Here is a 14,640-nt window from a genome sequence, read left to right on the forward strand (position 1 = left end):
TTGCATTTCCCTTTACAGATTCTCCATACCACGTTCAGCTTCTGACATTCCACCCCACGACTCGTAAAACTTTACTTTTTCGTTGGTTACTGAATTTTTTCTCGTGGTCACCTTAACCTTGGCAGTCCCCTCACGGTGATCTGAATGGGCGACTATTCCGAAATCTTTTGCCAATGGAGAGATCTTCGTGACACTTCTTCAATTACAGGCCACATGTCCTTTGGATACACGTGTGATTAATGTAGTGGTTTCCATTGACTTCTGCATCCTTATGCCGTAATCATACTGATTCTTCCGCCTTTAGGGGCAGTTTCCCACCCCATGGAGAGAGTGCCCTGACCCTTTTTCCTTTCCTCCGTCCTCTTTGAGAAAGCTGTTGGCAGAATGAGAGTGACCTATTATGCCTGAAGCCTTCGGCCTCCAGTGCTGATTATTAATCAAAATTTAAGCAGTAACGGCTTTCGAACACAAGGCCGAGGAGGTTTTGATAACTTATCAAAGACGCTGCCACTAAATTAAGGGTGTTGGACTACTGAGGCCATCTCTCTCATGCTCAGAAAACACTTTGCCTTAGGTAACTTAGTTGAGAAGCTTGAGCCGGCTGGAGTGGCCGAGCGGTTCTAGGCGATTCAGTCTGGAACCGCGTGACCGTTACGGTCGCAGGCTCGAATCCTGTCTCGGGCATGGATGTGTGTGATATCCTTAGGTTATTTAGGTTTAAGTGGTTCTAAGTTTAAGGGAACTGATGACCTCAGATGTTAAGTCCCTTAGTGCTTAGAGCCATTTGAACCATTTTTTTTAGAAGCTTGGGTGAGACTGGCATGGCATCATTCACAAGGTACCATGAGACAATTGTAGGAGTATGAAAGGAGGTATCTTCTCCTGCATTCCTCCTGTTGTAGGTATTGCATTTTTAACGGTACTACACACATCAAAAAAGGTTTTGCATCACCCCAGTTCCCAGAACTCCCGAAGATAGATGTTGACTGTGGGTATTGTATCACAGACACAATCTGCTTGAATGTTCAGAGATATCACCAAACCCGCAATGCATGAACAGCACCTATTAGGCGGAGGAGACCGGCAACCGATCAGCTTCAGGCATTCCACCAGGAAGAAGGTACACGGCTCGTGTTCTCTGTAGTTCAACCATGCGTAGACGGTCAATGTCACGGTTCGATCATGTCCGCATTGTTACTTTGTGCCAGGAGGAGCTCGGAGTGAACCAAAGCGGTGTTGTTCGGACATGGAGGAGATACAGAGAGAGGAACTGTCGATTAAATGATTCGCCCTGGCCATCCCTAGGCTGCCTGATGCGCAACTTCACTACCGACGTCCATGGCGAGGTCCATCTTTGCAACCGCGACACCATGCAGCGCGGTACAATTGGACCCAGCAAAATGCTGAATGGGCCACTCAGGATTGGCATCACGTTCTCTTCACCAGACAATCGTTGAAACGTGTTTAGGGTCAACCCAGTCAGGCTGAACGACTTAGATACACTGTCCAGCGCGTGCAGCGAGGTGGAGGTTCCCTGATGTTTTGGGATGGCATTATGTGGGGCCGACGTACGCTGATGATGGCCATGGAAGGCGCGTAACGGCTGTACAATACGTGAATCACATCCTCCGACCGATAGTGCAACCGTATCGGCAGCATATTGGAGACGCATTCGTCTTCACGGACGACAATGCGTTCTCCCATCGTGCACATATTGTGAATGAACTCCTTCAGGATAACGAAATCGCTCGACTAAAGTGGCCAGCATGTTCTCCAGACATGAACCCTATCGAACAAGCCTGGGATAGATTGGAAATGGCTGTTTATGGACGACGTGACCGGCCAAGCGCTCTGAGGGGTCTACGCCGAATCGCCGTTGAGGAGTGCGACAATCTGGACCAACAGGGCCTTGATGAACCTGTGTATAGCATGCCACTACGAATACAGGCATGCATCAATGCAAGAGGACGTGCTACTGGGTATTAAAGAAACCAGTGTGTACAATAGTCTGGACCACCACCTCTGAAGGTCTGGCTGTATGGGGGTGCAACACGCAATGTGTGGTTTTTATGAGCACTAAAAAGGAATGAAATGATGTTTATGTAGATCTCTGTTCCAATTTTCTGCAGATGTTCCGGAACTCTTGGAACCGAGGTAATGGAAAACATTTTTTGATGTGTGTATTATATTTCCTTTGAGTTGTCATGCATCAACTCATCTTATTCGATCATTCCTTACCAACATTTCATTTTTTCCTTTATCTGTCGCTGAATGCTCAGCAGGAGTAGCCAGAGGACCCGTGTTAGATCACTTGAATTACATTACAGTGGGTAAAACATTTCCTGCTACACCAGTCAAATCCTTACCACCACATGCCTAATACAAGGCTCGTTCAATAAGCAATGCAAGTCATTTTTTTCCTCACCCAGTTTCGTTTGAAAAAATCCGGAATTTGTTGTGAGACATCGTGAAATATTCGCACCTCAACGCCTGTAGTTTCGGGTGAAGTTCCAGTAGGTGGCAGCGCTATAAGTCTGAAACGGAGATTCGTTCCAAGCATAGATCTGTCACTGAGTATCTTTCGGTGGGATAAATAGACTATCGCAGATATTTACAGGAGCTTGCAGGATGTCTAAGGAAACAAAAGCACTACGGGATTGGGCAAGGCATCTGCCATCATTGCACCGAGGTTGCGCAAACCTGTCCGATCTCCCGCGTGCCTGCCGGCCGCACGCACCTCTGACTCCAGCAGTTTTCGAACGTGCGGACACTCTCACTCCGAGATGATCGACGGATCACAATCAGACACCTCGCTGTTCAACTGAACGTCCCTGTTGATTAGTTCTGACACACCTGTCCACCAGTTGGGGTAGTCGAAGGTCTTTTCCCGCTGGGCTCCTCGCCGACTAATCATTAAGAACAACGAAAGACCATCTATGCGGAACTGCTTCCTCGTTACGAGGCTGATGGTTATAATTTTTTGTAGCGCATCGTCACAAACGATGAAATATGAGCTCGTCTCTTCGAGCCGGAAGCAGAACGGCAATCCATGTAGTGGCGCCACACAACCTCTCCTCTGAAGAAGTCGCGCCATCAGTCGATAAAGTCATGGCAATGGTCATCTAGGACTCTGAAGGGATGCAACGATCAACACTGATGTGTATTGTACTGCCCTCAGTCAGTGAATATATTTCCTACTGGGTGGTCTGTGATGAAATTACAGCAAGTGACCATAATATCATTTGCTTCACAATTTCGAACGTAGATGACGACTTAGACACTAACATCCAGCCCGAGCGACTAAACAATTTACGCAGAGCCCATTGGGAACTTTTAATGGCAGAATTCAAGGTACAATCACTGCAAGGAGGCGGATTTGATGTTGACGCCAAAGCGAACGGATTGGTGTGAGCGCTACAGATCACGCAAGGTAAGGTGATACCAATAATTGTTAGGAGTTCCTCCCTACGCTCCTTTAAACGCACAGCGAAACAGGCGAGGACATACTTTAAAATATCTTTGGGATAAGCAGAAAGACAAAGAAGGCTGATTTTCTATTGACCAGTAAGACAATAATAAAACTGGCAGGCGTACATTAAGGACCAAATGGTAACAGATATTCAGGGTTTTAGAAACTTCCAACAGACAAGGTTCGATCACCCGCTGTGTTATCAGCCCTGAGACGATCTGGTGGCATGATGACGGCAGACTGGGAAAAATTAGTGCAGTACGTACTCGGAACTTTGTTGCCAGACGATCCAACAATGGACGACACATAGTTCCATCAGAATCTTTCCTCTGAACTACTAGAGCAGCATGTGAACAACAATACTGTGATTCCGTTTCCCTAGGATGAAGTGAGACTCACAATAATGAAATTAAAGACTGCGATTGTTGCGTACAGATGTGAGCCGAGTTTGTGACACTTCGCGCTCAGCTTCAGGCTGTGATGGCTCAGCTTGAGGTTGCAGTGGATGGGCACCACTGTTGCGCGCCGGCCGTGGGGATCCAACGGACGTCCAGCACGTCTGAGTCCTCCAATCGGTCCTCAGCGGTGGCCATCCCAGTTACTGCTCGCACTGAGGCTGACCTCTCACCTGTGGTCGAGTGGGAGGTCGCCCCAAGGCGTAGCAGGCGGCGAAAGACTTCCCAGGAGGTCACACGTAAGACCTCCCCGGTTTGTCTGACAAACAGGTTCAAGATGCTGTCTGTGGCTGACAATGTCGCTGAGGCAGATGCTGTCGCCTGTCCTGTTTCAGAGGAAACCCTTCAGCCTGCAAGATCAGATCAATCGTAGAGGTTGATAGTTGGGAACTCCAACGTTGGGCGCGTTATGGACTCCTTAGCGACATGGCTGCCGAGAAGGGAAAGAAAATCAATGTGCACTCCGAGTGCATACCGGGTGGAGCCACTCCAGATGTGGAACGGGTCCCCCGGATGTCATGAGGAGTACAGGGTGCAGCCACCAGCAGGTGGTTGCTCGCGTCGGTACCAATAATGTGTGTCACTTTGGATCAGAAGAGATTATCTATGATTTCGAGCGGCTAACAGAAGTGGTAAAGGGTGTCTGTCTTTCTTGCAAGATGGAAGCAGAGCTGAACATTTTCAGCATAGTCGACAGGACCGATTTCGGACCTCTGGAACAGAGCCGAATGGAGGGTCTGAACCAGGGGCTCAGACGGTTCTGTGAGCGTGTAGGCTGCAGATTCCTCGACTTGCGCCTAAGGGTGTTTGGGTTTCGGGTTCAGCTGAATAAGCCAGGTGTCCACTAAACGTAGGAGGCGGCTACATGGGTAGCATGGCTGTGTGGTTTTTTAGGTTAGAGGGTCTCAGGAAAACACAAGAAGGGCCTCCGTCACAAAGGGTGCAGGCTGAACACAGGAACAATGTAGATCCAGGAACCATCGGTATAACTTTGCAAACTGCCGTAGCTGTGTTGGGAAAGTACCAGAGCTCCAAGCGCTAATGGAAAGCACTGATTCTCAAATGTTTACAGGCTCTGATGGCTGTCTAAATACGGAGATAAGCTCAGCCGAAATTTTTGCGAAGAACCTGACAGCCTTTCGAAAAGATAGGCTAAACACGGTTGGCGGTGGCGCGTTTGTTGGTGTCAGAAGTAGTTTATCTTGTCGCGAAATTAAAGTAGATACTTCCTGTGAGTTAGTATGCGCAGAGGTCATTGTTGGAAACCGGAATAAAATAATAACTGGATCCTTCAACCGACCCACCAATTCAGTTGACACAGCTGCTGAAAGGTTTAAAGAAAACCTGAATTTGATTTCAAAAACTTACCCGACTCATACGATTTTAGTTGGTCGTGACTTTAATTTACCCTCGATATGATGGCAAAAATACATGTGTAGTTTCGGAAGTACGCATAAAATATCATCCGAAATTGTTCTAAACGCGTCCTCTGAAAATTATTCCGATCAGTTAGTTCACGAGCTCATGCAAATAGTAAACGGTTCTGTAAACACACTTCAACTCTTAGCAACAAATGATCCTGAGTTAATAACGAGCTTGAAAACAGATACAGGGATTAGTGAACATAGGATTGTCGTATCGAGAATGACTATTGTAACCCCCAAATCCTCCAATAACAAACGAAAAATTTACCTATTCAAAAAGATAGATAAAAATTCACTTGACGCTTTTATGAGAGACAGTCTTCACTCCTTCAAATTAATACACTACTGGCCATTAAAATTGCTACACCACGAAGATGACTGGCTACAGACGCCAAATTTAACCGACAGGAAGAAGATGCAGTGCTATGCAAATGATTAACTTTACAGAGCATTCACGCAAGGTTGGCGCCAGTGGCGACACCTACAACGTGATGAGATGAGGAAAGTTTCCAACCGATTTCTCATAAACAAACAGCAGTTGACCGGCATTGCCTGGCGAAACGCTGTGATGCCTCGTGTAAGGAGGAGAAATGCGTACTATCACTTTTCCGCCTTTGATAAAGGTCGGCTTGTAGCCTATCGCGATTGCGGTTTATCGTACCGCGATATTGCTACTCGCGTTGGTCGAGATCCAATGACAGTTAGCAGAATATGCAAGCGGTGGGTTCAAGAGTGTAATACGGAACGCCGAGCTGGATCCCAACGGCCTAGTATCACTAGCAGTCGAGATGACAGGCAGCTTATCCGCATGGCTATAACGGATCATGCAGCCACGTCTCGATCCCTGAGTCAACAGATGGGGACGTTTGAAAAACAATAACCATCTCCACGAACAGTTCGCCGACGTTTGCAGCAGCATGGACTGTCAGCTCGGAAAACATGCCTGCGGTTACCCTTGACGCTGCATCGCAGATAGGAGCGCCTGCGATGGTGTACTCAGCGACGAACCTGGGTGCACGAATGGCAAAATGTCATTTTTTCGGATGAATCCAGGTTCTGTTTACAGCATCATGACGATCACATCCGTGTCTGGCGACATCGCGGTGAACGCACAGTGGAAGCGTGTATTCGTCATCGCCATACTGGCGTGTCGCCTGGTGTGATGGTATGGGGTGCCGTTGGTTACGCGTCTCGGTCATCTCTTGTTCGCATTGACGGCACTTTGAACAGTGGACGTTACATTTCAGATGTGTTACGACCCGTGGCTCTACCCTTCATTCGATACCTGCGAAACCCTAAATTTCAGCAGGATAATGCACGACCGCTTGTTACGGGTCCAGTACGCTCCTTTCTGGATACAGAAAACGTGCGACTGCTGCCCTGGCCAGCACACTCTCCAGATCTCTCACCAATTAAAAATGTGTGGTCAATGGTTGCCGAGCAACTGGCTCGTCACAATACGCCAGTCACTAATCTTGATGAATTGTGGTATCGTGTTGAAGCTGATTGGGCAGCTATACCAGTGTACACGGCATCCAAGCTCTGTTTGCTCAATGCTCAGGCGTATGAAGGCCGTTATTACGGCCAGAGGTACTGATTTCTCAGGATCTATTCACCCAAATTGCGTCAAAATGTAATCACATGTCAGTCCTAGCATAATACGTTTGTCCAATGAATACCCGTTTATCATCTGCTTTTCTTCTTGGTGGAGTGATTTTAATGGCCTGTAGTGTAATATAAATCTAGACCAGTTGTGGCTTGAATTCAAAGAAATAATTTCGGCAGCAATTAAGTGATTTATACCAAATAAGTTAACAAACGACTCAACTGATCCTCCTTAGTTCACATAACGTGTCATAACACTGTTACAGAAACAACGAGAAAACATGCCAAATTTAAACAGACGCAAAATCTCCAAGACTGGCAATCTTTTACAGAAGCTCGAAATTTGGCGAGATGCTTATAACAGTTTCCACAACGAAACTTTGTCTCGAAACCTGGTAGGAAATGCAAAAAGCTTTTGGTCGTAGGTGAAGTATGTTAGCGGCAAGAAACAATCAATGCCCTCTCAGCGCGAGAGCAATGGAAATACTATCGAAGACAGTGCTGCCAAAACAGAGTTACTTAACACAGCCTTCCGAAATGCCTTCACAAAAGAAGACGAAGTAAATATTCCAGAATTCGAATCAGGAACAGCTGCCAGCATGAGTAACGTAGAAGTAAATATCCTTGGTGTAGTGAAGCAACTTAAATCACTTAATAAAAGCAGGTCTTCTGGTCCAGCCTGTATGCCAGTTAGGTTCCTTTCAGAGTATGCTGTTGCATTAGCTCCATACTTAACAATAGTATACAACCGTTCGCTCGACGAAAGATCCGTACCCAAAGACTGGAAAGTTGCGCAGGTCACACCACTATTCGAGAAATGTAGTAGGAGTAAGCCACTTAATTACAGTCCCATATCATTAACGTCGATGTGCAGCAGGATTCTGGAACATATATTGTGTTCGAGCATTATGAATTTCCTCGAAGAAAACGATCAAATGACACAAAGTCAACATGAGTTTAGAAAACATCGTTCTTGTGAAACACAACTAGATCTTTATTCCTATGAAGTGTTGAGTACTATTGACAACGCATTTCAGATCGAATCCATATTTCTGGATTTCCGCAAGGCTTTTGACACTGTACCACACAATCGGCTTATAGTGAAATTGCGTGCTTATGGAATATCGTCTCAGTTACGTGACTAGATTTGTGTCTTCCTGTCAGAGAGGTCACAGTTCGGAGTAACTGACGGAAAGTCATCAAGTAAAACAGAAGTGGTTTCTGGCGTTCCCCAAGGTAGTGTTATAGGCCCTTTGCTGTTGCGTATCTATATAAATGATATGGGAGACAATCTGAGCAGCTGTCTTAGGTTGTTTGCAGATGATGCTGCCGTTTATCGACTAACAAAGTCATCAGAAGATCAAAACAAATTTCAAAAGTGTTTAGAAAAGATATCTGAATGGTGCGAAAACTGACAGTTGACCCTAAATAACGAAACCTGTGAGGTCATCCACATGAGTGCTAAAAGGAATTCGTTAAACTTCGGTTACACGATAAATCGGTCAAATATAAAGGCCGTAAATTCAATTAAATATCTAGGAATTACAGTTAAGAACAACTTAAATTGGAAGGAACGCATAGAAAATGTTGTGGGGAAGGGTGACCAAAGACTGTGTTTTACTGACAGGACACTTAGAAAATGAGCAGATCTACTAAGGATACTGCCTACAATACGCTTGTCTGTCCTGTTTTAGAATACTGCTGCGCGGTGTGGAATCCTTACCAGATAGGACTGAGTACATCGAAAAAGTTCAAAGAAGGGCGGCATGGTTTGTATCATCGCGAAATATGGGAGAGAGTGTCACTGAAATGATACAGGATTTGGGCTGGACATCATTAAAAGAAAGGCGTTTTTCGTTGCGACGGAGTCTTTTCACGAAATTCGAATCACCAACTTTCTCCTCAGAATGCGAAAATATTCTGTTGACACCGACATACCTAGGGAGAAATTATCACCACGATATGGCATTTATTGGCCGGCCTATCCCGCCGTATTGGAAGTCTTTTTAGTTGACGTCACTTTGGCGACTTCCGTGACAGTGATGATGAAATTGATGATGTAAGACACACAACACAATGGCCCCTGTCGGGAATCGAACCCGTGCCCCCTTGCGTGGTAGGGCGTAACGCTACCGCTGCGCTATCATCACGATAAAATAAGGGAAATCAGAGCTCGCACGGAAAGATATAAGTGTTCGTTCTTTCCGTGTGCTATACGACATTGGAATAATAGAAAATTGTGTAGGTGGTTCGATGAACCCTCTGCCAGGCACTTAAATGTGATTTGCAGAGTATGCATGTAGATGTGAAAGAAGAAAAAAATCACCACAACATGGCAGAATATTGGCAGAAGTGTCGCAGCAGCTAGTGGTTCAAATTGCGCCATATATAACAGTGCCATTAAACTGATGGCTTTTTCATGGTCGGGTGCTTGGATCTGGAAAATCTCTAATATTATTATACGAAAAAAGGGGAAGAAAAATACCCAAGGGAGTCGAAATCTTACAAGCCGATTTGCTTTATAAATGCTCTATCCAAAGTACAGAAAAAGCTTGTGAGCCGCCCCATGAGGGACGACAGACAGTTAGTAGGGATGAACCCCCTGCAGTACGGTTTAAAAAAAGACAAAATTTAACGAGGATGCAATAAATCACGCAATGAATATTGTGAACACCTTAGACGATATGAATTTTACAGGCAAAATGATTGATATTGTTGGGGCGTTTGATAATTTGTGGTGGCTTGTTCTGTTCAAAAGACTGAAGCAGATTGACTGTCCAAGGTGGCTCAGTGTACTGGATTACCGCACAGACAGGCAGATGAAATCAGAATATCCTGGAAAGAAAATTGTGAAACATGTCACCAAAGGCTGCCCACAGGTCTCTGTCTGTGGTCCAGAGCAATGGGATGTTGGCACACAGCCATTACTGAACAAGTTTGAGGGTATAAGAAACACTTGCCGTTGCATTGCCTATGCAGACGATTTGCTAATTACAGTATCTACTAACACAAGGGATAAATTACAGGAAGACAGTAGGATAGTTCTAAAAAAAAATAAGCGGAATCGTGCGGAGAAAATAAACTAACGATAGCAACACTCAAAAGTCTGTAAGATACTAACACGGACATTATAAAGAACAAGGAATCCTACAATGAGAATAAATGAGGAGAAGATACACTACTGGCAAAACAACTACTACACCAAGAAGAAATGCGGATGATAAACGGGTATTCATTGGAAAAATACGTTATACTACAACTGACATGTGTTTACATTTTCACGCAATTTGGGTGCAAAGATCCTGAAAACTCAGTACCCCGAACAACCACCTCTGGCCGTAATAACGGCCTTGATACGCCTGGGCATTCAGTCAAAGTGATGAAGTGTACAGGTAGAGCTGCCCATGCAGCTTCAACACAATACCACAGTTCATCAAGAGTAGTGACTGGCGTATTGTGACGAGCCAGCTGCTCGGCCACCATTGAGCAGACGTTTCAATTGGTGAGAGATCTGGAGAATATGCTGGCCAGGGCAGCAGTCGAACATTTTCTGAATCCAGAAAGGCCCGTACAGCACCTGCAACATGCGGTCGTGCATTATCCTGCTGAAAATGTAAGATTTCGCAGTGATCGAATGAATGGTAGAGCCACGGGTCGTAAAATATCTGAAATGTAACGTCCACTGTTCAAAGTGCCGTCAATGCGAACAAGAGGTGACCGAGACGTGTAACCAATGGCACCCCATACCATCACGCCGGGTGACACGCCAGTATGATGATGACAAGTACACACTTCCAATGTGCGTTCACCGCGATGTCGCCAAACCCGGATGCGACCATCATGATGCTGTAAACAGAACCTGGATTCATACGAAAAAATGACGTTTTGCCATTCGTGCACCCAGGTTCTCCGCTGAGTATACCATCGCAGGCTCTCCTGTCTGTGATGTAGCGTCAAGGGTAACCGCAGCCATAGTCTCCGAGCTGATAGTCCATCCTGCTGCAAACGTCGTCGAACTGTTGGTGCAGATGGTTGTTGTCTTGCAAACGTCCCATCTGTTGACTCAGGGATCGAGACGTTGCTGCACGATCCGTTACAGCTATGCGGATAAGATGCCTGTCATCTCGACTGCTAGTGACACGAGGCCGTTGGGATCCAGCACGGCGTTCCGTATTACCCGGTTGAACCCACCGATTCCATATTCTGATAACAGTCATTGGATCTCGACCAACGCAAGCAGCAATGTCGCGATACGATAAACCGCAATCGCGATAGACTACAATCCGACTTTTATCAAAGTCGGAAACGTGATGGTACGCATTTCTCCTCCTTACACGAGGCACCACAACAACATTTCACTAGGCAACACTGGTCAACTGCTGTGTGTGTATGAGAAATCGGTTGGAAGCTTTCCTCATGTCAGCACGTTGTAGGTGTCGCCACCGGTGCCAACTTGTGTGAATCCTCTGAAAAGCTAATCATTTCCATATCACAGCATCTTCTTCCTGTCAGTTAAATTTTGTGTCTGTAGCACGTCATCTTCGTGGTGTAGAAATTTTAATGGCCAGTACTGTAGATACCTTGAAATCAACTTCGACGGAAAGCGAAACTTTCATGCACGTGTAGAAGTCGTCTGCAAGAGAGGAATTAAAATTCTAAATAAAGTAGCAACAGTTGGCCAAAGAAGCTTTCAGGTGCCACTAAGTGCAAAAGGTGCGTACCAAAACGCAATCTCACTCGCTACTGTGGGCTACGCGTCGAGTGTCTGAGCTCACAGAGCCAGAGAGTTAAGGACAGCACAGGTTTTTCGGCGAGCACAGAGGAGGGTAGTCCTGCATCTGACAGGCGCGTGCGGAACAAAACCGACTGTGGCGCTGCTGGTGATATTGGGCTTGCTATCTCTACGTCTTGCAGTTAGAAAGAAAAGTGCAGAATAATGCTTCAAGAAGCGCAAATACGTTAAGGTAAAGGAGATAAGGGGCACGAGAGTCGTATAAAAAAAAAATAAAAGCATATTTTGATAGAGAATGGGTAGAAATCAGGGACACGACAGAAACAGGGAGGAGAAACAGAGAGGAGAACCTACAAGTTCCTTCCTAACATAACAGAAAGAACAAGAATGACTTACTTCCTTCCGACCAAGGGAACTATACTCTACCTGTCGGAACACTGCTATTTTCCCAGCTATTTACTAAAAACACGACAGTGTACCTCAGACACGTATGAGTGTGAGAAATCGGTACCCCGGATTACATCCTCTGGAAGTGTGCCGTTACACAAGATGTTGCAGACCAGGACAGGAAGGGATTTGTAAATTCAACGGTCTAAAATATAATAACGAATGAGAAACTGTGGCATAAGCTGAACTTGCTGACAGCTAAGATATCAGTTTATGAACTGCAAGCCTGCAGGGCCATACTTAGCGCCACGGCAGAACATCGGTCTACATAAACCTTCTGGAAGCAGTGAGGAGACGAGCCTCGGAGAGGACCAGGAAGAATTTCCTGAGACCCTGACAGCCATCTTTCAATCTCTACACCTTCTAAATCTATATAGATGCTACGGAAGCCATTGCACGATGCGTGGTGGAGTGTACCCTGTACCACTACTAACTTCCTGTCAGATAAACAGAGCGATGGAAAAACCACTGTCTGTAAGCCTCCATACGAGCCCCAATTTCTCGTGGACCTTAAGCGCAATGTAAGTTGACGTCAGTAGAAACTTTCGACAGTCAGCTTAAGATGCCAGTTCTCTTAATTTTCTCAATAGTGTTTCTCGAAAAGAAAGACTCCTTCCCTGCAGGGATTCCATTTGAATTCCCGAACCATCTCCGTAACACTTACGTGTCGTTCGAACCTACCGGTAACAAATCTAGCAGACCCCCTCTGAATTGCTTCCATGTTCTCCTTCAGTGTTACTGAGTAATGATCCCAAACACTCGAGCAGTACTCCAGAATAGATCACACCAGCGTCCTATTTATGGTCTCCTTTACAGGCGCACCACTCTTTCCTAAAATTCTGCCAGCCGGGGTAACCGAGGGGTTCTAGGCGCTACGGTCTGGAACGGCGCGACGGCTACGGTCGCAGGTTCGAATCCTGCCTCTGGCATGGATGTATGTGATCTCCTTAAGTTAGTTAGGTTTAGGTATTCTAAGTTCTAGGGGACTGATGACCTCAGAAGTTAAGTCGCATAGTGCTCAGAGCCATTTGAACCATTTGAACCTAAAATTCTCCCAATAAAGCGAAATGGACCATTGGCCTTCCCTACCATAGTTGTCGCATACACGTTCAATTTCATATCGCTCTGCAACGTTATGCCCAGACATTTAAACAACCTCACTGTGTCAAACAGGACACAAGTAATACTGTAACCGAACATTATGATCTGTTCTTGCTACTCATCCGCATTAACTTACATTTTTCCACGTTTAGACCTAATTGTCATGCTTCACACCAACTAGAAATTTTGTCTAAGTTGTCTTGTATCTTCCTACTGTCACTCAACTTTGACATCCTACCGTACACCACAGCATCATCAGCAAGCAACGCAGATTGGTGCGCGCCCTATCCGTAAAATTATTTATGTATATAGACAACAGTAACGGCCCTATCGCACTTCCCTGGGGCACTCCTGACGATGCTCTTGTCTCTGATCAACGTTCGCCATCGAGGATAACATACTGGGTTCAATTACTTAAGAAGTCTTTGAGCCACTCACATGTCTGTGAACTTATTCCATATGCTCGTACCTTCCTTAACAGCCTGCAATGGGACAACGCGTCAAATGCTTTCCGGATATCTAGAAGTATAGAAGCTGTCTGTCTCCCTTCATCCGTAGTTCGCAGTATATTATGAGAGAAAAGGGCTAGCTGAGTTTCGCACGGGTGATGCTTTCTAAAAACCAATCTGATTAGTGGACATAAACTTCTCAGTTTCAAGAACGTTTGTTATATTCTAACTGAGAATATGTTAAAGACTCTGCAGAAAATCGATGTTTGGGATATTGGTCTGTAATTTTGCGGGTCCGTTCTTTTACCCTTCTTATATATTGAAGTCACCTATGCTTTTTTCCAGTGGCTTGGGACTTCGTGTTGGACGAGCGATTCACGATAAATGCAAACTAGGTAAAGGTCAGTGCCTTAGAGTACTCTTCGTAAAACCGAATCCAGACCTGGTGGTTCATTTGCTTTCAAGTTCTTCAGTTGTTTCTCTATGCCAGGGATGGTTATTACTATGTCGTCCATACGGAAGTCTGTCTGATGGTCAAATGAAGGTGTGTTTGCGTGCTTGTGCGATTATCCTGCGGGAACGATTTCTTGAACATGAAATTTAAAACCTTGGGTGGCACAGGAACGCAGCCCTTGTGAATCCGAAGTCGCACCTCAGTTAACCACCCCCTGCCTTTTTTTTTTTATTGGTCATCAGTCTTCTGACTAGTTTGATGCGGCCTGCCACGAATTCCTCTCCTGTGCTATCCTCTTCATCCCAGAGTAGCACTTGCAACCTACGTCCTCATTTATTTGCTGGATGTATTCCAATCTCTGCCCTCCTCTACAGTTTACACCCTCTACAGCTCCCTCTAGTACCATGAAAGTCTTTCCCCCATGTCTTAACAGAAGTCCTATCAACCTGTCCCTTCTCCTTATTAGTGTTTTCCACGTATTCCATTCGTCTTCGATTCTGTGTA

Source organism: Schistocerca americana, chromosome 6 (genome assembly GCF_021461395.2).
Source record: "Schistocerca americana isolate TAMUIC-IGC-003095 chromosome 6, iqSchAmer2.1, whole genome shotgun sequence".
In the NCBI taxonomy this organism is placed as follows: Eukaryota; Metazoa; Arthropoda; class Insecta; order Orthoptera; family Acrididae; genus Schistocerca; species Schistocerca americana.